Source organism: Lucilia sericata, unplaced genomic scaffold, assembly GCF_015586225.1.
Source record: "Lucilia sericata isolate MDLA Ls3-8-SP2 unplaced genomic scaffold, ASM1558622v1 Contig000604F_arrow, whole genome shotgun sequence".
NCBI classification, from domain to species: Eukaryota; Metazoa; Arthropoda; class Insecta; order Diptera; family Calliphoridae; genus Lucilia; species Lucilia sericata.
In genome coordinates, this window is record NW_023994611.1 from 214,202 (window position 1) to 239,098 (window position 24,897).

Genomic DNA, 24,897 nt, shown 5'->3' on the forward strand with positions numbered 1-24,897 from the left:
CTTCCTAAAACATTGCCTTTAGGAAGTGTTTGGAGACCTTCAGTCAAGGTCGGTAAGGCCGTCGTCGAAGTCGATAAGATCGTCATGGAGATCGATCAAATCGTCTTCAACGCGGCCTAACCGGACTTCGACAGTGTGTCTAATATGAAATTGGTAAATGGTTCTAATCCTAGTCGATATTAGAAGTTTTTTGAAAAAATATTGTTTTTTAAATTTTTGTTAAAACCATTCCAAATTGCACGATCAAATAACTTGTTAATGGAGCATTGAGGAAGAGAATAAACTAATAAACACATAAAATTACTGCAAAGCCGATTTTAAATCCAGGAAAGTATGGTAATCACATTTGTAATCAGTTATTTTCTGGTTATCGTCGAACAAAAACCGAATAGGTAAAATCTTTACTGAGTAATTTTTATAATGGGAAATTTTCTCCAGATTTTTAACTTTCCACAAAAATATGTAAATTTATTTACGAACCATAAAAATTTCTTAAACATTTTAAAATTTTAGCACCCTTAGATCAGGCTTTTCATATATAAATTGTGTTTCCTTTTCATAATCGATCCAATTGACATTAGTGATGGAGCAAATTGTGTTCTACCGTAATGTAAATTTTCCTTTCCCAATTGTTTTAAAAGCTCCATGTAATTTTTGCTTTTCTAAAGTTAGTTTGTTCGATTGGGTGAAAAATCGTCATTTTTGAAGCAAAAATCGGGAAATCGGCACTTTACTATTTTGATAAAATATCGACAAAATGCCGATAAATCGGCAAATCTGGCAGGCCTGATCAGGCCTCATAAATAATAGTTTCTAGTGTATTTGCATGAGTTGTGCGAAAGCTATAAGAATTCGAATTGAACCTTAGGGAGCTCCTTCAGGTCAGGGAATTCGTAGCATAATGTTTTGGAAGATTGAGATTGAAATAGCTAAACTGAGGGATAATGTATGTGTTCTTGTAGTGGTTTTAACTCTAAAAGTAACATATTTGTTTTGTCTAGGGACACATTTGTGTCGTAAATATTACATTTTTATACCCTACACCACTATAGTGGGGAGGGTATTATGCATTTGTGCTGATGTTTGTAACACCCAAAAATATTCTTCCTACACCCACCTTAAAGTATACCAATCGGCTCAGAATCACTTCCTGAGTCGATTAAGCTATGTCCGTCTATCCGTCCGTCTATCCGTCCGCCCGTCTGTCTGTCTGTCTGTGTGTCCATGTAACCCTTGTGAGCACTCTACAGGTTGCAATTTTTGAGATAATTTGATGAAATTTGGAACTTGCCCTTCTTTTGGTTCAAGGATGAACGTTATTGAAAATGGTTGAAATCAGTCCATTTTTCACCTAGCCCCCATACAACCGGACCTCTCGAATAGGGCTTTTGACCTCATAATTATGTTTAATGATCTACTATCTCTACAAAGATTGGAAAAATTTAGTTTTTTTTTAAAGATCGGGCATTATTTGACCCTAACCCCACACAAAGTCCCCTTCAGAAAATGACTTGAATGTCCACAATTCACTTATAAACACTAGTATCACGATGAAATTTAGCACAAATAAGTTTTATATAAACATAAATCCTGACAATAAATTTTATAAGGATCGGCCCAAGTTTTGCCCTAGCCCCCATACAACCGGAATGCCGATTTGGACCTTTTATCTCATAACTTTGTCAAATATACTAGTATCTCTCCAAAAATCGGCACAAATATGTTTGATATAAATAACACTGTCGATTTTTATAATGATCGGACATTATTTGACCATATCGCCCATACAAAGTCCCCTTCAGAAAATGACTTAAATGCCCACAATTCACTTATAAACACTAGTATCACGATGAAATTTGGCACAAATAAGTTTTATATAAAGATAAATCACGACAATACATTTTATTAGGATCGGACCGATTTTTATCATAGTCCACATACAACCGCAACTGTAAATTTTCGTCATGATCGGGCCTCATTAGACCGTAACCCCCATACAAAGTCCCCTTCAGAGAATGAGTTGAATTACCAAAATTCACTTATAAATACTAGTAAACCGATAAAATTTGGCACAAATAAGTTTTATATAAATATAAATCCCGACATTAAATTTTATAAGGATCAAACCAATTTTTCACAAGGTTTACAGTGCGAATGCAACAGCTCGTAATTTTGAATATAATTTGTCAAAATGGGTCACATACAATTCTCTGGATCCAATGACGAAGGCTGTTGAAAATTATTGAAATCGGTGTTTTATTTCTCCTAGTCAGCATACAACCGTACTTGAACAGACATTATTTGGAACCTAAAAATAAATACTTCATTATTGAAATGAACCACATTTAATATTCGCAATTGGTGTAGGGCATAAATATTTCTTTTGTATACAGAACTGTTACTGTAGATGTTTTTTTCGGATCGGTCCAGATTTGGTCGTAGCTCCCATACAAGGTCCCCTTCAGGAAAACACTTAAACGCACATAACTCATTACCAAATAATGATATCCATATAAAATTTGGCACAAATCTTACTTTTGTACACAAAAATGCAATTTTAAAATTTATTCACGATCGGTCCATATTACGAAATTAAGATATCCATACATCTATGCATCTTGCACATAAGCATGTCACGCGAATAGACGTATATTTTATCGCTCGCAAGAAACCCTTTTTCTAAGAACAAAAGTTATTTAAAATAGTGATTTTTACTTAATTTTATAAAAAAACTCATAACAAAAAAAAAAAAACAAGTTAGAGTGCTATATTCGGCTATGCCGAATCTTAAATACCCTCCACCAGCAAGCTACTTTTTATTGAAACCCATTTAACTATCTAATTTTTAGATAACTTGGCAAAATTTTTGTTTCCGTATTGCGGGTACTAACATTTATGCATATGTCAAACTAATTTTAATTATGTCGAGATATATGTATGTATATTAATAGGCCAGTTTGAAAACATTTTAATATATTGATTTATCTGTACACAGAACATACTCATTTTGAATTTTATCCGGATGTAATCATTTAATTACGAATTAAGTGATTTTCAGAAGTATACCTTATATGGCAGCTAAGACAATCTATGGACCGATCCGGAAAAAAATTCCGTAGAATGATTTATATATACAAAATACACATTTATGTCGAATTTCATCCCGATAACTTTGATCTTCAATGTGCATTTGAGTAATTTTCGGAAAGGGTCCATATATGGGAGTTGTGCCCAATTATCGACCAAAAAGGAAAAAATATGCCAAAAAAATCAAGTCGAATTTTACTACAATAGATTTATTAATTAATGAAATATTTGCGTTTAGGTGATTTTCGGAAGTGGACTTTATATGTATTTGTGTAAGGTTTGATAGAATGATTTATATGCTTACAAAACATATTCAAGTCGTACTTTATCCCGATAGCTTTATTATTCAAAGAAATATATGCGTTTAACTGATTTTCGCAAGTGGACCCTCTATGGGAGCCTATCCGGAAAAAAATTCGTTGAGTGATTCATATAAAGACAAAAAACATATTTGTGTCGAATTTTATCAATATAACTTTATTTGATAATTAAATATGTGCGCTTAAGTGATTTTCGGAAGTGGGACTTATATGGGAGCTATGGTCAATAATGGACCGATCCGGGAAAAAAGTGGTAGAATGATTTATATGTACATAGAATATATTCAAGTCGAATTTTATCCTTATAGTTTTAGAATTTAATGAAATATCTGCGAATTAAATATTTGCGTTTAAGTGATTTTCGGAAGTGGACTTTATATGGGAGCTATGACCAATTATGAGTCTATCCGGAAAAAATTTCGTAGAGTGACTTATATAAAGACAAAACATATTTGTATCCAATTTTATCAAGATTGCTTTATTTGACAATCAAATATGTGCTTTTAAGTGATTTTCGGAAGTGGACCTTATATGGGAGCTATGACCAATAATGTACCGATCAGTAAAAAAATTCGTAAAATGATTTGAATATACACAAAACATATTCTTGTCGAATTTTATCCCAATAGCTTTAGAATTCAATGAAATATATGCGTTTAAGTGATTTTTGGAAGTGGACCTTATATGGGAGCTATGACCAATTATGGGCTTATCCGAAAAAAATTTAGTAGAGTAATTCATATTTAGACAAAATATATTTATGTCGAATATTATCACGATAGCTTTATTTGACAATGAAATATGTGTTTTTAAGATATTTTCGGAAGTGGGCCTTATATGGGAGCTCTGACCAATAATGGACCGATCGGTAAAAAAATTTGTAGAATGATTTGTATGTATACAAAACATATTTGTGTCGAATTTTATCCCGATAGCTTTAGAATTCAATGAAATATATGCGTTTAAGTGATTTTTGGAAGTGGACCTTATATGGAAGCTATGACCAATTATGGGCCTATCCGAAAAAAATTTAGTAGAGTAATTCATATTTAGACAAGATATATTTATGTCGAATTTTATCACGATAGCTTTATTTGACAATGAAATATGTGTTTTTAAGAGATTTTCGGAAGTGGGCCTTATATTGGAGCTCTGACCAATAATAGACCGATCGGTAAAAAAATTTGTAGAATGATTTGTATGTGTACAAAACATATTTGTGTCGAATTTTATCTCGATAGCTTTATAATTCAATGAAATATATCCGTTTAAGTGATTTTCGAAAGAGGGCCTTATATGGGAGCTATGACCAATTGTGGACCTATACTAATCTACGTTGGTAGTATGATTTTTGTTGATATTTTATTTATATGTGGAAAATTTTGAGTTGATACCAATATATTTGAGGAAGTTATTCACGATAAATCCATTTCCGGAAATATGTACCTTTGTATGGGGGCTACGGGAAATTTTGGATCGATTGTTTTGATTTTCAACATAATTGATCCCTGGGTAAAAAAAATAATGTGTGACAAAATTCATCGAATTATCTTTTGTAGTTTCTGAGAAAACGACTTAAGAATTACGAAAAAAACGTAATTTTTTTCGAGGTAGTCTGAAATTTTTACTCATAACTTTTAACGTTGTCAACCGATTTCGCTGATTTCCAATACTAAACTGCTTAGGATAATAACAAATATTTTTTGGTGAATTTGGTTTATTTCTTTTGCTTAGTTTTAACGTGAGCGTGTTTTAGGCAGACAGACAGACGGACATAGCTAAATCGACTCAGAATTTCATAAGGATCAAGAATATATATACTTTGTTGGGTCTCAGATGAATATTTCTAGGTGTTACACACGGAATGACAAACTTATATATACCCTCTATCACCACTGATGGTGGTGGAAGGTGTAACAAGTAGGAAATTATAGTCGGGCATGGCCGACCATATAATACCCTACACCATGAGTATATTTTAACAATTTTTATTTTTCATAAAGAAACTGTTATATTGTTGAATTTTACCTTAATTCCAAAGTATCTAAGCAATTTATTGATAAACAAGTAAGAAAGTATAGTCGGGCGTGACCGACCATATGTGATTTATTTTTCATAATAAAGCATTTATCTTCTATTACCTTGTTCCAATACATTTAAGCAATTTATGGATGAAAAACTAATTTTCTGAAAGAGGCTTTATAGGGGGCTAGGGGCAAATATGGATAAAATTTTGTAAATATATTTATATTTACATAATATTTTATTGTGCTGAATTTCATCGCGATATTTGTGTTTATTAGTTAATTTTGGACATTCAAGTAATTTTCTGATGGGGACTTTGTATGGGAGCTAGGGGGCACGATCTCTATGAAATTTGGCAAGGTCATCAAGGCTTGTATAAAACTTAGTTGTGCCGCTTTTTATCAATATACAGGTATATTTAACATAATTATGAGCTCAGTAGCCCTTTTCGGGGGGTTCTGTTGTATGGGGGCTAGGTGAAATAATGGACCGATTTTAACCATTTTCAATAGGCTTCGTCCTTGGGCCGAAAACAGTTAGTTATGTTGAGTTTCATTGTGATACAAATGGTTACAAGTCAATTTTAGACGTTTAAGACATTTGGCTTCGTCCCTGTGCCAAAAAATATGCTTGGTCCAAATTTCATCAAATTATCTTGAAAATTGCGGCCTGTACCTTGCACACAAGGTTTAAATGGACAGCCAGCCAGCCAGCCAGCCGGACGAACATGTCTTAATCAACTCCAAAAGTGATTCTGAATCGATTGGTATCTCCATTCAAAATATGCCACTAATGATAAATTTAAAATAATCAAGTTAGAGTGCTATATTCGGCTATGCCGAATATTAAATACCCTCCACCAGCAAGCTACTTTTTATTAAATCCCATTTAACTATCTAATTTTTAGATAACTTGACAAAATTTTTGTTTCCGTAGTGAGGGTACTAACATTTATGCATATGTGGAACTAATTTTGATTAGGTTCATAAAATTTTATATAAATAGGCCAGTTACAAACCTTTTAATATAATGATTTATATTAAAGCTACTTTTTATTAAAACCCATTTAACTATCTAATTTTTAGATAACTTGACAAAATTTTTGTTTCCGTAGTGAGGGTACTAACATTTATGCATATGTGGAACTAATTTTGATTAGGTTCATAAAATTTTATATAAATAGGCCAGTTGCAAACCTTTAAATATAATGATTTATCTATTCACAAACATACTGACGTCGAATTTTATCTGGATATAATAATTTAATAATGAATTAAGTGGTATTTAGTGATTTTCAGAAGTAAAATTCCGTATAACGATTTACTTATACATATATACAAAATACACATTTATGTCGAATTTTATCTCGATGACTTTGATTGTCAATGTGCGTTTAAGTAATTTTCGGAAATGATCCTTATATGGGAGTTGTGACCAATTATAGACCGATCAAGAAACAAGTAGAAAAGTATAGTCGGGCATGGCCGACTATATAATACCCTACACCATGAGTATATTTTTAAAATTTAATTAATTCCAAAGTATTTAAGCAGTTTATTGATAAAAAAGACATTTTCTAAATGAGGCTTTATATAGGAGTATAAAGTTAAATATACAGATATATCGATAAAACATGGCACAACTAAGTTTTATAGAAGTCTTGATGACCCTGCAAAATTTCATAAAGGTCGGGGCCCATTTGACCCTAGCTCCCATACAAAGTCCCCTTCAGAAAATTACTTGAATGTCCAAAATTAACTTATAAACACAAATATCGCGATGAAATTCAGCACAATAAAATATTATGTAAATATAAATATATTCACAAAATTTTATCGGGCTTGGTCCATATTTGCCCCTAGCCCCCATATAAAGCCTCTTTCAGAAAATTAGTTTTTCATCCATAAATTGCTTAAATGTATCGGAACAAGGGACTATTGATGATAAATGCTTTATTATGAAAAATAAATCTCATTTAATATTCATAACTGGTGTAGGGTATCATATAGTCGGCCACGCCCGACTATACTTTCTTACTTGTTAAATAATAGTTAGTTATGTTAAGTTTCATTGCGATACAAATGGTTACAAGTCAATTTTAGACGTTTAAGACGTTTTTTGAAGGGGGGTTTGTATGGGGGCTAGGGTCAAATAAGGGCCGATCATTACGAAAATCTGCAGTATCATTTACACTTATATAAAACTTATTTGTGCCAATGCCGAGAGATAATATTATATTTGACGTAATTATGGCAAATCAGGAGGTACGGTTGTATGGGGGCTAGGTGAAATAATAGACCGATTTCAACCGTTTTCAATACGCTTTGTCCCCTGTGTTTGGTCCAAATTTCATCAAATTATCTTGAAAATTGCGGCCTGTAGCTTGTGCACAAGGTTTACATGGACAGCCAGCCAGACGGACGGACAGACATGTCAAAAAGTGATTCTGAGTCGATCGGTATACTTTAAGGTAGAACCATTATTTTTGTGTGTTACAAACATCATCACAAACGTATAATACCCTCCCCACAATAGTGGTGTAGGGTATAAAAATTGGTAGAATTATTTGCATGTACATAAAGCATATTCAAGTTGAATTTTATACCGATAGCTTCATTTATCAATGAATCATATGCGTTTAAGTGATTTTCGGAAGTGGATCCTTGTGGGGATTATGGTAGAGTGACTCATATATAGACGAAACATATTTGTGTCGAATTTTCTCAAGATACCTTTATTTGAAGTGGGCCTTCTATGGGAGCTATGACTAATAATGGACCGAACCGAAAAGATATTTGGTAGAATGATTTGTATGTACACAGAACATATTCAGCTCGAATTTAATCACAAAAGCTTTATTTATCAATGAAATATGTGCGTTTAGGTAATTTTTGGAAGTAGACCTTATATGGGAGCTATGACCAATTGTGGACCGACTGAGATCTACGTTGGTACTATGATTTCTATTCATATTATAGTTGTATGTAAAATTTTTTTTGTTGATACCGATATATTTGAGGGAGTTATTAACGATAAACTAATTTCCGGGAATATACACCTTTGTATGGGGCTATGGGAAATATTGGATCAATTGTTATGAGTTTGAACATTCTTGATTCCTGACACAAGAAAATAATGTGTGACAAAATTTATCGAAATATCTTTGGTAGTTCCTGAGAAAACTACTTAAGAATTGGGAAAAAACGTTATTTTTTTCGCGGTAGTCTGAAATTTTTACTCATAACTTTTCACGTCGTGAACCGATTTTACTGATTTTCAATACCAAACAGTACCGGATAATAAAGAATGTTTTGGGTGAATTTCGTGAATTAAACAAACAGACAGACGGACGAACGGCAGACGGACATAGCTAAATCGACTCAGAATTTCATAAGGATCAAGAATATATATAGTTTGTTGGGTCTCAGATGAATATTTCTTGGTGTTACACACGGAATGACAAAGCTATATATACCCTCTATCACTACTGATGGTGGTGGAGGGTATAAATGTGTGGTTAGTGTTTATATAAAGGGGTTGTGAGGTTAAGGTAGGTAAGTGTGTGCGAAGTGGAAAAGTTGTGGGGTCTTTGTAACTTACGTGGATACGATCTGCAAGTAACACTACAGAATTTTTGTAACCGTTTCAGATAATATCTGAAAGTCCGTTGTACGAAAGTGCTTAGATAGTGTTGCGGAGAGGTAAGATATGATGACCAAATCGTCCAAAGAGAGAGTAGGTAAATTTTATAGGGAGACAAAAGAGTCACCTAGTTGTATAAATCACACCTCCTAATATTTTTACATATGCATTTGTTTTTATCAAAAGCTGATGAAGATCTTCTACGAGAGGATTGTATTTCCTAACATTGGCACGATACTAGTGTTTGATTTCAGAAAGTGATGTAATCTGATCTCTATTAATATCAATAAGGATTATAATAGTGTAGAAGAATTCATAATGTACAATATTTTCTGATTGATTACGACACACACAGATTAGCTTTTTTATTTTTAAAAGAGAGTCAAAGGTTAAATAAATTGAAGCGGCACAGCTTTAACACCGACAACCTCAAGAAACCCCTAAAGTTAAACTGAATTTTTATAATATTAACAAATTTAATTTTATGCGAGTATTATTTCATATTAAAATTTTTATACCCTCCACCACCATCAGTGGTGATAGAGGGTATATATAACTTTGTCATTACGTGTGTAACACCAAGAAATATTCATCTGAAACCCAACAAAGTATATATATTCTTGGACCTTATGAAATTCTGAGTCGATTTAGCTATGTCCGTCCGTCCGGCTGTCTGTCTGTCTGTATAAAACATTATCACGTTAACACGAAGCAACAAAAATTAACGAAATTCACCCAAAATATTTATTATTGTCCTAGGCAATTTTTGTTAATAACTTCCGTCACAATGTCGAAATCTTTACAAAATTATACAAATTAAAATCTTATGTCAATAGAATTCATTCAGAGAAATAAATTTCTGGATCGGCCCATAATTGGACATAGCTCCCATACAAGGTCCCCTCCCGAAAATAACTTAAACGCAAATAATTCATTACTAAATTAAGATATCCATATAAAATTTGGTACAAGTATTGCTCTCACATACAGAAATATTACTGTGAAATTATTTTTCAATCGGTCCATAATTGGTCATAGCTACCATACAAGGTCCGCTCCCGAAAATCACTTAAACGCACATAACTCATTACAAAATTAAGATATCAACATAAAATTTGGTACTAGTATTGCTCATATGCCCGAAAATATTACTGTGAAATTTTTTTCCGATCGGTCCATAATTGGTCATAGCTCCCATACAAGGTCCCTTTCAGAAAATCACTTAAAACCACATAACTCATTAGTAAATTAAGATATCCATATAAAATTTGGTACAAGTATTGCTTATATGCACAGAAATATTACTGAGAAATTTTTTTCGGATCGGTCCATAACTGGTCATAGCTCCTATCACTTAAAACCACATAACTCATTACTAAATTAAGATATTCATATAAAGTTTGGCACAAGTATTGCTCATATACAGAGAAATATTACTGTGAATTTGTTTTCCTATCGGTCCATAATTGATCATAGCTCCAATACAAGGTCCCCTCCCGAAAATCACTTAAACGCACATAACACATTAATAAATTAAGATATCCATATAAAATTTGGTATAAGTATTGCTCATATGCAAAGAAATATCACTGTGAAAGTTTTTTCTGATTGGTCCATAATTGGTCATAGCTCCCATACAAGGTCCCTTCCCGAAAATCACTTAAACGCGCATAACTCACTACTAAATTAAGATATCCATATAAAATTTGGTACTAGTATTACTCATATGCACAGAAATATTACTGTGAAATTTTTCGGTCCATAATTGATCATAGCTCCAATACAAGGTCCCCTCCCGAAAATCACTTAAACGCACATAACACAATAATAAATTAAGATATCCATATAAAATTTGGTATAAGTTTTTTCTGATTGGTCCATAATTGGTCATAGCTCCCATACAAGGTCCCCTCCCGAAAATCACTTATACGCGCATAACTCATTACAAAATATAGATATCCGTACATTTAGCACAAATATTGCTCTTATATATATAATTACACTATAAAACTGTTTTACGATCGTTCCATATTTGGTCATAACTCTCATACTAGGTCCCCTCCAGAAAATCACTTAAATGCACAATATTCATTACTAAATAATGATATAGATACATAATTTTGAAATTTTGTCTTTATATACATAACTGGTCAAAGCTCCCATACAAGGTCCTTTTACGAAAATCTCTTAAACACCCATTACTCATTACCAAATAAAGCTTTTGATACAAAATTTGGCACAAATATTAGATTGGTATACAAAAATTCTATTTCAAGATTTTTGCACAATCGGTCCATAACACGGGTGCGATCGGTCCGATGCAAGGTTCCCGTCAGAAAATCACTTGAACACACATTCCTTATTACTAAATTACGATATAGATACAAAATTTGACTGAAATATAGCTTATATGTACAAAAATTTAGCTTAAAGAATTTTTTACGATCGGTCTATAATTGGTCATATCTCCCATACTAGGTCCTGCCCCTAAAAGCACTTTAACCGTATGTATTATCAATTTGTGTAGAACAAAATTATATATATGTATTTTGAAAATCCTTAAATCTTTCACACACATGCATACATGCATACATTATTAAATATCGTTAAAGCATATTTTAGGGCGCTATAAAAATATAAAAGAAAATGTAATGTTCAATAAATTTTGGAATTGTAACAGATTTAAGCTGTTTAAATCTTGGGGTTTTTCTATTTAAGACATGAGAAAATTTATTTCTACAAATATTTGATCAATTAAAAAAATATTAATATAAAAGTAGCTGGTGGAGGGTAAGATTCGGCTCAGCCGAATATAGCACTCTAACTTGTTGAGTTATTAATTCGCTGAGTACCACAGTAGTGAACTTTATATTTATTTTATTGTATGTTATTTGTTCTCGTATGTATTTATTATACCCTCCACCACCATCAGTGGTGATAGAGGGTATATATATGTAAGTTTGTCATTCCTTGTGTAACACCTAGAAATATTCATCTGAGACCCAACAAAGTATATATATTCTTGATCCGTATGAAATTCTGAGTCGATTTAGCTATGTCCGTCTGTCTGTCCGTCTGTCTGTCTGCCTAAAACACGCTCACGTTAAAACTAAGCAAAAGAAATGAACCAAATTCACCAAAAAATATTTGTTATTATCCTAAGCAGTTTGGTATTGAAAATCAGCAAAATCGGTTCACAACGTTAAAAGTTATGAGTAAAAATTTCAGACTACCTCGAAAATTTTTTTTTTGTAATTCTTAAGTAGTTTTCTCAGAAACTACAAATATAATTCGATGAATTTTGTCACACATTATTTTTTTACCCAGGGATTAATTATGTTGAAAATCAAAACAATCGATCCAAAATTTCCCGTAGCCCCCATACAAAGGTACATAATACGGAAATGGATTTATCGTGAATAACTTCCTCAAATATATTGGTATCAATTCAAAATTTTGCACATATAAAAAAAATATCAACAAATATCATACTAATAACGTAGATTAGTATCGGTCCACAATTGGTCATAGCTCCCATATAAGGCCCTCTTTCGAAAATCACTCAAACGCGCATATTTCACTGATAAATAAAGCTATCAAGAAAAAATTTAACATGAATACATTTTGTGTATGTATAAATCACTCTACGAAATTTTTTCCGAATCGGTCCATAATTGGTCATAGCTCCCTGTTCAAATCACTTGAACATGTTTTTTATATTTTTTATTTTATAAAATATTTTATATTATTTGAATTTATGATTCTTTATATTTAGTGCGACAGCGCTTGTGTGCAATACTAAAATAAGAAAAATCAACCCTTGTCTTGTCACACATGCCTTTATGATATGTATTTTTATCACTTGCGTGCTATACCCAAGCAGTGATAAGAATTTTCACTTGATTTTGTAAATAAATTCAATGTCTTACAAACATTCAACGAGTGCATTACAAAGCACTCAACAATAAAAGTGTGTAAAAAATACGCTTCAACACTCCCATATAAGGCCCACTTCCGAAAATCATTTAAAAGCTCATATTTCATTGTCAAATAAAGCCATCTTGATAAAATTCGGCACAAATATGTTTAGACTAAATATGAATCATTCTACGAAATTTTTTCCGGATAGGCCCATAATTGGTCATAGCTCCCATATAAAGTACACTTCCGAAAATCACTTAAACGGATATATTTCATTGAATTATAAAGCTATCGGGATACTACTAAATTTTTTTCGGATAGGCCCATAATTGGTCATAGCTCCCATATAAAGTCCACTTCCAAAAATCACTTAAACGGATATATTTCATTGAATTCTAAAGCTATTGGGATAAAATTCGACAAGAATATGTTTTGTGCAGACGTCGGCGCTAGTATTGTTCTGACAACGAAGATTTTCGGCAAATTACATGTACACAACACGATCGCAGACGAACTTCTAAACAAGAGCATTAAAAATACAAATATTTTATTTAGTTGCTTGACAGCATTCAACAAAACAGGCTGATGTAGCTTTGTTATAGAAATTGCAAACACAACATGAAAAAACAATAACAACTTGCAAAAACAAGAGCATAATTTACAAAAACAACGTACACCCTAAATAATTTTCAACAATGAAAGTAAATAAGTTCATCTTGTTTCATTCTTTTTTGTACATTTTAATTTGAAAAGTTGTTTCTATGTGAAGAAATTATCATTCTTATGTACATTGATTACATTTTGTTTATAAATATTTGCATTTTACACTAATGCAATTTAATCATCAAAATTAAAAATAACCAAATATTTTTTTCAGTGCAATTTCATTGCAAAAATGCCAATATTGTGTGTGTAGTGGTGATTTTTTTATCTGCCTCTCTATACGCCGGTATATGGTTTTGTGTATATTCAAATCATTTTACCAATTTTTTTACGGATCAGTACATTATTGGTCATAGCTCCCATATAAGGCCCACTTCCGAAAATCACTTAAAAGCACATATTTGATTGTCAAATAAAGCAATCTTGATAAAATTGGACACAAATATGTTTTGTCTTTATATAAGTCACTCTACGAAATTTTTTCCGGATAGACTCATAATTGGTCATAGCTCCCATATAAAGTCCACTTCCGAAAATCACTTAAACGCAGATATTTCATTCAATTCTAAAACTATAAGGATAAAATTCGACTTGAATATATTCTATGTACATATAAATCATTCTACCACTTTTTTCCCGGATCGGTCCATTATTGACCATAGCTCCCATATAAGTCCCACTTCCGAAAATCACTTAAGCGCACATATTTAATTGTCAAATAAAGTTATATTGATAAAATTCGACACAAATATGTTTTGTCTTTATATGAATCACTCAACGTATTTTTTTTTCCTGATAGGCTCCCATAGAGGGTCCACTTGCGAAAATCAGTTAAACGCATATATTTCTTTGAATAATAAAGCTATCGGGATAAAGTACGACTTGAATATGTCTTGTAAGCATATAAATCATTCTACCAAACCTTACACAAATACATATAAAGTCCACTTCCAAAAATCACCTAAACGCAAATATTTCATTAATTAATAAATCTATTGTAGCAAAATTCGACTTGATTTGTTTGGCATATTTTTTCCTTATCGGTCGACAATTGGTCACAACACCCATATAAGGACCCTTTCCGAAAATTACTCAAATGCACATTGACGATCAAAGTTATCGGGATAAAATTCGACATAAATGTGTATTTTGTATATATAAATCATTCTACGGAATTTTTTTCCGGATCGGTCCATAGATTGTCTTAGCTGCCATATAAGGTATACTTCTGAAAATCACTTAATTCGTAATTAAATGATTACATCCGGATAAAATTCAAAATGAGTATGTTCTGTGTACAGATATATTAAAATGTTTTCAAACTGGCAAAATGGGTTTCAATAAAAAGTAGCTTGCTGGTGGAGGGTATTTAAGATTCGGCATAGCCGAATATAGCACTCTAACTTGTTTTTTTATATATTTAATTATTTATTTAGTTAGCTGCTTATTTATTTATGTATTTGGATTTTTTCGTATTTTATTATTTATGTATTTTTTTGTTTATTCATTTATTTGTTTATTTAGATTTTTATTTATGATTATTTATTTTTTATATTTATATTATGATGTTTTTGGTTTTTCAATTTATTTTAATAATATCTCCTGCACTCAATAAATATTAAATTAATTAACTTTTGGTAAATTTTATTCTTTGCTTACTGTTCGTTTTAAACTATAATTCAAATATCAATATAAAAATTACAATAACAACTTCCGGTGGAAAGTAATGAACAGGGAGACTAGGTCGATAGCAACAAGTAGAAAACGTGAAAGACAACAACCGTCAGATAATAATACGAGTATATCTTATAGAATTCCAGCAAAGCAGCGGAAAGTTTGCGCTAAAGACAGTCGTAAAAAGTTACCACCAATAAGAAGAATAGAAATGTCAGGTACTATCAATTCAGAAAGTGCCACGGTTTCTGGGCCTAGCCAAATACCAGAAGGGGGTGCGGCCGGCATGGTGGACATTAGGAGGGCTGTGAATGAATTGTCGACAGTCGTAAAAAGTTTAACCAATGTAAGGCCACAACAAAATGAGTCGGTATATATAAAGTACTGCTCAAAAATATAGCGCACTTTCTGTTTATTATTTTCTCTTTTTATACCATTAAAAAAACTTTAGATAAAAATGTTTTTTTGCGGTAAATTAAAGCATATAGTCCAGTTTATTAAAACAATATTGAAATTTATTTTAAAATAGCAAAATAACTGCGCTAGAAAATATTTTACGAAACAAGTCCTTAGTTATTGATTCAAAATTAGAGCGCATTTATAATCAAATTGGCAATAAAATATTCTTATATGAAATGTTTATCAATATTGGATCTCGTGATGATAAAATACTTCCTATATTTTAAGACCCATTTGGTCCCAGTTGGTATTGAGTTGCCTAAGTGTAGCGAACATTTTTGTTTTTTTACCAAATTCATTTTTTTGCATTTTACAATCAATTTATGCAGCTATTTCAAATTCTGGAGACATGAATCGTTAATCAGTCAATCATAATATAATTTATAAACATTTGATAACAATTTAGTCAATGTTATTTGAGAATATTTCCTTAATAGATCCAAAATTTCTAAATTTCGCGCGATAGCACTGAGGGTTTTTAATATTTGAACTAGGCCTATGTTTAAATAGGCCCAATAATATGGTCATATTTTCTACAAAAGGTTAAAATTTAGTGATCCTAGTATTTTCATATCCTTAAAAAAGATTATTGGCCAAGAGAAAGGATGCTAAGACATGCACATGTGCTAACTGAAAAGCCCCAAGAAAAATGTTTTTAAAATTCTTTTAAATGGTAATTGTAATTTCAGTAAATGGAAATTTTATTTTCAGAAAATGGAAAATAGAGGTCAATTCGAACGAAAACTATTATTTTTATTTAGGTTAGGTTAGGTATACAAATTTGTTATCAAATCGATGTAATACGATATTAGATATTAAGGGATTAGTTCTTAAATGTTTTATATTATATCTGAGGTTTAGCTTGCGTAGAATTAAGCATATTCAGATCATAGATGGGCACTTTGCAGTACCAGTAAAAATAGAATTTTACTGATTACTGAAAAAATTTTCAGTATCCAGTAAAGTTTTACTGATTACTGAAAAAAAATCAGTATTCAGTAAATTTTTACTGAATACCGAAAAAAAATCAGTAAGCAGTAATTTTTACTGTTTAATGAAAAAAAAATGAGTATTCAGTAAATTTTTACTGAATACTGAAAAAATCAGTATCAATATATTCAAATCCATTATGCATTACCGGTAAGATGTTATTAGTAGAAATATTTAATTAAAGCCGTAGCCCACTGGGTTTGAACCGAAGACCCTACGATTGCTGGTCGCCGTTCTACTCACAACAACACCTCCTTATTTATTTAATTGTGCGTTCTTAAGTACTAGTTAATAAAAAGTAAATGCTTAATTTTTTATGCTTGCATACATATTTCGATGTGCATGTAAAATACGCACACTTTTTAAATATTTTTAATTTTCTTTCGACATAAAAATTAATAGGTATTACTTTTGGTTTGTTTTTGAAAAAAAAGAGAAAAAAATTTAAAATTGGTTTAAATGAAACTTATTATTTTTTAAAGTTGCAACTTTAAGAAAATACCCTATTACTACTTTTGCTACAAAAAGTGCTAAATTGCCATTAATGCTTGTAGGATAGTAAGTGATGTTTATGTTAGGAATATAAAATATTTTTTAAAAAATAAATTATAAGAAATAGTCAACATAGTCAACATAGAAATAGTCCAGGATTCGAAAGAGCGACGTCAATCTTTTAGCCCAACGTTTTACCCACAACACCACTGCATAGATATTTGACTTTACGTAAATATATTTATAATAATTTAATTTCCGTATTTAATAATATTTCATAAATTCGGCCAATTGACAAAAAATAACTGTTACTTAAATTTTTTATTAACTCTTTCACGTATGCGGATATATGTGTGTGTAGAGCGTAATTTTTAATAATTTGATGGCACTGTCAGTCAAAATGGATAATATACTGCGATATCCTTCGAAAACACCTATTCCATTATTCATAAAAAATTATCAATATACGCAGAAATAAAGCGTGTAATGAACTCATAGCCATAAAAATTCCAGCGGTTTAACTTTGTGCGTGAAAGGGTTAATTTAGATTTTTAGACGTTACTTACAAGTGAAAAAATATTCTTAAATCACATTCAAAAGTCTACTTGAAGTGTTAAATTGCAAGAGTAAAAAGAGAAATGAGTGATTTATCAGATTTTGATAGTGATGATTCCGTAAAAGATCCAGATTTTACTTGTGAAGAAAGCCCACTGCAATTAAAAATGTTTTTCTAAAATATAATACCCCGTTGTCCTCGTCCGCCCCTGTAGAGCGATTATTTTCATTCGACGGAATTGTAAATCGTTCAAGAAGACAAAAACTCAGCGACGCAAATTTTGAAATGTTGTTGTTAAGAAAAGCTAACAGTAGAAACTAAGAATTTATGTATTTAAAAAAAAAAATAACTTTTTTTTATCAAAAGATATTTTTTGAACAATAAATAAAAAATATATTTTTTCAGTTCTATTCATTTACTTTCCTAGTAAGAGACCGTAAAATAAAAATTTGCAAAATTACTTTCGCAAATCTTCAAAAAACTTAATAGTAATGACTTTACTAAGATGTAGTTAATGAAGTTTTACCGGCAATGCATAATAGATTTCAATTTACTGATACTGATTTTTTCAGTATTCAGTAAAAATTTACTGAATACTGCATTTTTTCATTAATCAGTAAAAATTACTGAATACTGATTTTTTTTTTTCAGTAATCAATAAATTTTTACTGAATACTGATTTTTTTTCCAGTATTCAGTAAAAATTTACTGAATACTGATTTTTTTCAGTAATCAGTAAAATTTTACTGGTAATGCAATCTAAATTTCATTACCAGTAAAAATTTACTGAATACTGCAATGCTTAATGCATTAGAAATATAATGCAGTGTGCCCATGTATGATTCAGATCATAGATGGGCACTTTGCAGTACCAGTAAAATTGCAGTAAAAGTAAGTTTTTACTGTTTACTGAAAAAATTTTCAGTATTCAGTAAAGTTTTACTGATTACTGAAAAAAAATCCATTTTCAGTAAGTTTTTACTGGTTACTGAAAAAATTTTCAGTATTCAGTAAATTTTACTGATTACTGCAAAAAATTGCAATAAATTTACTGGTTACTGCAAAAAAAAAAAAATGCAGTATTTTACTGATGATTTACCGTACAATCTAATAATTTACTGAAAATTCTATTTTCAACATATTTTTGAATATAATACATATTTATCATCACAAGTAGCTATAGTGCGATAAATTTTACTTTTTGGGATTGCAAATCTTTTCAGAATAACTTAGCTATGTACAAATTTATATAAGAGGCTAAATCGTATATAATTTTTTCGGCCAATAAAAAGTTGTTGGAAGCATTTATTATATTTTATAATATTAGATTATTAATAGAAAAGAGAGTAAAAGAGATCAATATGATAATAGTTGTATGAAAATTTTAGTTAAATATATTATTGTACCCTTCACCTTCGTGAGAAGGGTATATATAAGTTTGTCATTCCGTTTGTAATTTCTATAATATAATTTTCCGACCCTATAAAGTATATATATTCTGGATCCTTATAGATAGCGGAGTCGATTAAGCCATGTCCGTCTGTCTGTCCGTCTGTCTGTCTGTTGAAATCAGTTTTTAGAGGACCCCAGATATCGGCGAGATCCGAATCTTCAATAATTCTGTTAGACATGCTTTCGAGAAGATCGCTATTTAAAATCAGCAAAATCGGTCCATAAATGACGGAGATATAAGCAAAAATCCGAGACAACCTCGGAAAATTTCATTAAAAAAGACAATTTTTTCATGCTTTGATTAATAAGCAACAACAACAACACTGCTTATTCATTGAGTATTTCGTTTCACATGTTTGGATGGCTGTGTGTTTCATTGGCATGTGTATATTGTTTTTGTTTCTTGGTGTATTCAGTTTTGTATGTTTGGATGGCTGTGTGTTTCATTGCCTTGTGTATATTGTTTTTGTTTGTTGGTGTACAGTTTCGTTTGTTGGTTTTACTGCCTTGTGTATTTTGTTTTTTGAGTGTTTATTTCGTTTAGCGTTGTTGTTGTTCATTTTGTTTTGCTATTGCTATAATAATGATATAATCGGGAAAATTAAATAGGTACATAAATTTAAATTTTATAAAATTTATATTTTTTAAATACACTATGGTGAAGGGTATATAAGATTCGGCACAGCCGAATATAGCACTCTTACTTGTTTTTTTACTAATAATGTATTTTGGTTGAAAATTTTACTGATTACTGAAAAAAAATTTCAGTCAGACTATTGTTTACCTGGGAAAAAAATTTTAAAATTTCATTTCAAAGTTATCTCCAATGTCACTAGATATAATCCTAATTAAAAAAAATTGGACTATTGACCAATTAGGGGCATATTTTGAAGTAATTTAATAGTACTGCAAGCCACATTTCAGCAAAAATAACCAAAAACAACTGCTTAATATTTGTCACGGCCGTCTTACGCCGAATTTTGATATTTTTACATAAACTGAACTACGTCCTTAAATTTGCCATCGATCATGTTTTTCCAACTTAATTAATTGTAATAACCAGAGACTGAAAATAACGGGTCCACTTTGTTTTTATAAGGTTAATTGCTGTGATCACCATTTATAATTGTGTTTTTGCAGTTTATCACTGAGAGAAACCTTTATGTTAGATTTTTTTGATAAGTGGTTGAGAGAAACCGAAATGAAAAACAAAATAACTCATTTTTGAAAAGGTCTGCTTTAGATTTTTATTTTTAAAAGCAAAACAATAAATCGCAAATGTAAATACACGATTAGGACACACATACACACAAACTACCTTCAAAAATCATAGCAACCAACAACAATATACTCTCCCACTCTCATATAAGCAAGAGAAAAAAGGAATACAAAAACCAAGTGCTCTGCCAAAAGCATAAGTAACAAAACAAAAGTAGTAAAGGTTATACTAAACCATTTAAGTAAGAATAATTTTATAACTGTTATTCTGAGTGATTTATTTTAAAAACAAAAATAAATCACAATTCAATCACTTTGGTTATGTGGCCCAGTTATTTTCAGTCTCTGGTAATAACATAAAAAGAATAAAAACCTTTTGAGCAGTACTTTACGTAGGGTAGAGGGTATAAGTAATCATTAAAGCTCTAATTGGAGCATGGGAAATATACGAGAGAATCCGTTCCGAAATGTACCTTTAGAACGTATTTCGTCTCGAACATTTACAAGCCCATTATGACGTCCTGTGGGAAGATATCTTAAGGGATTTTCATTTGCTGGTGACTGGTCCGGCGAGAGACTGGTACTGGTCAATGATTCGAACCCACGGAGTAATGAAATGGCCAACTCTGAGATGTGAGATGTTAAACCAGTATAGGAATAATTCCTCGAATTTAGAAATTATGCGGTATCTGGTGGAAAGGAAACAACAACCCTATTTGCTATGAACAAATTAAGCTTAAGGTTAGTACAGGCGAAAAATGTGGCAAAAATTGTCTATTCAATAGCCGTTTCGTCTGTCGAGCAACTTCGTTAGGAATGCAACGAAGCAGAACGTAACTTTCCTAGGAGAGAGATGAGGAGTAATTTTCTGCAACGTCCGGTGAGAGAAGTAAACGAAGTACGCTTCATGGAATCAAACGGAAGAGAAAGTGACGAAAGCCCAGACATCAGCGAGTAGATAGCAGCAATCCGAGATAGCCAACATCAACAACGAATTCTAGTATGCTGGAATTGTCAAGCGCAAGGACATGGATTTCGCGACTGCGAGTCAGTGGAGCGGAGACTTTTCTGTTATCACTGCGGAAAGCCGAATGTAGTCGCTCCAAAGTGCACAAATTGTTGCTCGGAAAACAGCAGAAGAGGCGTGGGATTTACGGGGGATTCACGTCAGTCGCCGAACCCCGGAAATTAGTGAAAAACGGAAGTAATATACCTAAGGAAACTATAGGAAAAGCGAGAAATTAATGTAGGAAATAATATATCACAATTAAGACATTATATACCATATGAAGATAGGAAAAGCAATTATGAGGAAGTCAAATCTAGCATATTCTCCGTACAAAAAGAACCAAAACAAACACCTTAGCGAATTTTAAAAATTAGAAGAAAATATAAAGAACGCCAGAAAAATAGAAAACTAGTTGTAGAATCGGTAATTAAAGCTAAAGAAAAAAGAAATGATCCTAGAATTTTCATAGATGTAGAAATTCAAGGAAATAAATTGACAGGACTATTGGATACAGGAGCAACAGTAAACATATTAGGGAAGAACTGCAGAGAATTCGCGCTAAAAACCAATTGTAAAATCATGCCAATATACACATCCGTAAAAACAGCTGCTGGTGAACAGTACAGGATTTTAGGAAAAATAAGCGTAGATGTAGAATTTAAGGACCAACACATATAAGATGCTCTTATATTTGTGTCCTGACCTCGAATAGGAATTGTATCTGGGGGTTGATTTTTTTAAATTGTTTAAACTACCTCCTGAAGTTATGGAATTAGCAGAATTTTATGTAGTTAAAGTCCAAGAGGAGTTTTCCAACAAGGAACAAGATTCCAAATTGAAACCTCACTTATTAACGGAAAGTCAACAAAAGGAATTGGAAAAGGTAATTAAAATGTTTGATACGTTCGAAGAGAAGGGATTAGGGTGCACTAAGTTAGAAAAACATTCAATAAAATTAGTAGATGTTGCGGTTCCGGCAAAAGATAGGTATTATCCCATTTCTCCTGCGGTTCAAGAGATAACATATAATGAAATAGATAGCATGTTAAAGTTGGGTATCACTGAGGAATGTGAGAGCCCGTGGAGCAATCGGACAACAGTAGTTCGCAAACCAGGGAAAACCCGTTTCTACCTTGATGCCAGGAAGTTAAATAATTTAACGATAAAAGACTCGTATCCATTGCAGAATATCGATGGAATTTTAAGCAGAATTGACGAGACTTATTTCATAAGTAGCGTTGATCTGAAGTACGCATTTTGGCAAATCGAACTCGATCCAGAAAGCAAACCTCTAACGGCATTTACAGTTGCCAGACGTCCGTTGTATCAATTTAGAGTGATGCCATTCGGCTTATGTAACGCCGCGCAACGGCTTTGTAGATTAATGTATAAAGTGGTCCCACAGATAATAAAGGTTAACGTCTTTATTTATCTAGATGATCTGCTAATAATATCGAGTACATTCGAGAAACATCTCTGCCTATTGGAAGAAGTAGCGAAATGCTTAATGAAAGCGAATCTGACGATAGGATTAAAGAATTCCCAATTCTGTTTCCAGGAGTTGAAATATCTCGGTTTCATAATCGGAGGTGGAATGTTGAAGACTGATCCTGACAAAGTTGCTGCGATTCGTAACATACATCAACCTAAAACAAGAGAAGTGAGAAGTTTCCTTGGGACAGCCGGGTGCTATGCGCGATTTATCCAAGATTTTGCTACTATCGCTGCTCCCCTCACTGATACATTGAAAAAAACAAGTAAATTTGTAATGACACCTGAGGCCATAGATTCGTTCAATAACCTTAAGAAAGCGTTAACCTCAGCACCCGTTTTAAGGCATCCCGATTTCTCGAAAAGATTTTTCATCCAATGTGATGCTTCGGAATATGGTATAGGGGCGGTACCATACAAGCTAAACGATAAAGAAAAAGAACATCCCATTGCATTTTATTCCCAAAACTAAATTTATTCCCAAATGCCAACGGAAATATAGTGTTACGGAAAAAGAATGTCTCGCGTCCGTGATGGCAATAAAAAAATTCAGGCCATACGTAGAAATGATGCCGTTTACGGTTATTACGGATCATGCCAGCTTAAAATGGCTGATGACTCTGAAAGATCTAAATGGAAGATTGGCGCGTTGGTCACTGCAACTTCAATCTTTTGATTTCAACATAGAACATCGAAAAGGATCAGATAATGTGGTAGAGGATATGCTATCTAGGGCCCCGCAGGATAGAGCTATGAATATCAATAGTCATGAAAGTGAGGATTTTCTGGATTTCGAAACCATAGAATTTGGAAGCGAGGAATACCTTGAGTTGATTAAAAAAATATCGGACAACGCAGATCGTTTACCCGACTTAAAATTGAATAACGGCAGAGTTTATAGAAAAGGTACATTAGATTCAAATCTTGGCTAGCAATACGAATGGAAATTGTGGATTCCGAGAAGCTTAACGAGGACCACAATTGGAAAGGCTCACGAGGAAGCGACTTCAGCACATGGTGGCATAATAAAAACCCTAGAGAGAATCAAAAGATTCTTCTATTGGCCTAGAATGACTATCGAAGTAAAGGAATATATTAATTCTTGTAGAATTTGCAAAGAAACTAAACCGGAAAATGAAAGATTGATGCCGGAAATCGGACAAGAGGTCAAAACCGATAGGCCGTTTCAAAAATTGTACATTGATTTTTTGGGGAAATATCCGCGCTCTAAAAGTGGAAACTGTTACATCTTTATCGTTGTGGATCACTTCTCCAAATTCATGTTTCTCAAAGCTATGAAACAGGCAACAACAAACAACGTAGTTAATTTTTTGGTACATGAAATTTTTCATAAATTTGGAGTACCAGAAGTGATTCATAGTGATAATGGTGCACAGTTTACTTCCAAGGGATTTGAGAATATGATAAAAAATTACGAAATCCAGCATATGAAAACAGCAGTTAATTCTCCACAATCGAATGCCTCAGAAAGAGTCAATCGATCCGTTTTGGCAGCAATTCGTTCCTATTTAGCAGAGGATTATCGCTATTGGGACTTATATTTATCAGAGATAGAATGTGCATTGCGTAATTCGTTTCATTCAGCAACAGGAGTTACCCCATTTTTTGCCATATTCGGGTTTTATATGTTTCTAAATGGTACTGGTTACAAATTAGCCCGAAAAATACTATCTTTAACTGACCATAGGATAGAAAACCTTCAGGGAAACGAGAAACTCGAATCTTATGAAAAGAGCGCGAATAGGTATAATAAACGGGCAAGAAACATAAAATTCTATAAAAAAATTTGTTAAAAGTCGTGTCGTCTTTGTCGTATAGTTGTATCTGTGCGTGTAACTACTGATTGGAGATTGTTTTTTTTAAATAATGAGCAATAT